This window comes from Cyprinodon variegatus, unplaced genomic scaffold (genome assembly GCF_000732505.1).
Source record: "Cyprinodon variegatus isolate N-32 unplaced genomic scaffold, C_variegatus-1.0 Scaffold1063, whole genome shotgun sequence".
In the NCBI taxonomy this organism is placed as follows: domain Eukaryota; kingdom Metazoa; phylum Chordata; class Actinopteri; order Cyprinodontiformes; family Cyprinodontidae; genus Cyprinodon; species Cyprinodon variegatus.
In genome coordinates this window covers 121,854-123,365 of record NW_015151516.1, presented here as the reverse complement: position 1 = coordinate 123,365, position 1,512 = coordinate 121,854, and the positions used below count along the sequence as shown (strand labels likewise).

General features: G+C 41.8%; 1 protein-coding gene across 1 annotated transcript in view; it reads right to left on the bottom strand.

Annotated features, from left to right (window-relative positions):
- Nucleotides 1–955, bottom strand: part of LOC107101175 (neurofascin-like) — a 129,125-nt gene extending 128,170 nt beyond the window's left edge. The window contains exon 1 of the mRNA XM_015399976.1: nucleotides 764–955. The gene's annotated coding sequence lies outside the window, so the exon portion shown is untranslated. The remainder of the gene's footprint in view (nucleotides 1–763) is intronic.
- Nucleotides 956–1,512: the final 557 nt, after the last annotated feature.

Here is a 1,512-nt window from a genome sequence, read left to right as displayed (position 1 = left end):
CCTGGACCGCTCCATGGGCCGATCCCTGCACCAATTCATTCAAGTTAATCTTTAAAAAAAAATCTCAAAGTAGATATAATTATGAAAATTGTTGCACAGAAAAAAATTTATATGGGGATATTTTTTTTGTCCACTCAGCTCAGTCAGTCTCAAGATCTTTTCAGTCATTTTTTATAACTGATGTAAAAAAGAACTGTTCAGTAACACAAAAAAGTAAAAAAGACGGTTCAGACTGAGAAGAAACTTAAAAAAGCAATAAAAGCAGATTATTAGGCAGCATCAGATCCATTCCCAAACACTGAGCCGTGTCTCAGATGCCAGTTTGTTATATTTCATCTCCATTCAACATCTTTCAGAACTACAGTCCTAAAAGAAGTCTAAGATAGAGCAAGAGCAAAGAGAAAACCCCACTTACTCTCACTGACGGTGAGTAACAGTAAAAAATAAAAAGTAAGGAACAAGGCTGACAGACACATGGAACAGGAAAATACTGATGAGATGGAAACAGCAGAGAAGAAGGATGACAAAGGTTATCCGGCAGAAAAACGGAGAGCGTTGAACTGCCTGTGATGCTGACGGGACTCTGGTCAATGAACCAGCAGAGCCGAGGACAAAGAATTCTTCACAATCTGAACTGAACTGAATGCTGTGATAATTAGGATTATTTAGCAGCAGTTTTTATCCCTTAGAGGAAAGTGCCCTACAGAGTGAAAAGCAATTATCTTCCCCTTTGATGCCACAGACAGGACGCACGTTTCAGTACCTCTGTGAGGAAAGCTTCCTGTCGACACTTCTGATAAATCCTCCAGCATACAGGAATGAAATGAGCGGATCCACAGCACAGCAGCAGACGCTCCAAAATAAACGATGCAGAAGAGGAAGAAGAATCCTTTTATTTCATTTCCTTCATTTTATCTGCCTTCCTTCTCCTCTCTCTCTGTGCTCTCACTGTCTGTCAGCCCGTTACTCTCTCCTCACACTGATTCTCCATCTGTCACCGCCTCCTCTCCGTCACCACGCCCCCTCATCCATTATTAATACATCTCAGACTCATGCTCCACCACACACACACACACACACACACACACATTTACATTACAAAATATAGACCAATGCCCTACATCTTCATCCAGGTCAGATATGATAGAAAATGGTTCCTCTGCTGCCAAAGTTAAACGACATTAAGGTAAAAGGTCAAACTAAATCTTTCTGACAGCATCACGTCCCAGCCTGTGTATGTAGGCCACTTTCCCACCAGGCAGATAAACGCTGGAACATTGGGAACGATGTGGGCATCAAACCACCAACCCCAGCCTGCAGTTCATCAGAGGGTACCTTCAATGGATGCTGTTGGAGCTTTAGTCTCCAGCTTCACAACACCTAGATTACAGATGTTTACTCACATCTGCACACCTTAATTATTAAAGGAATAGTACACCCAAAACATGATTAGCCTTCATTTTCTACTCACCCCCATGCTGAACAACACTCTGGAGTACTTTTTTGATATCT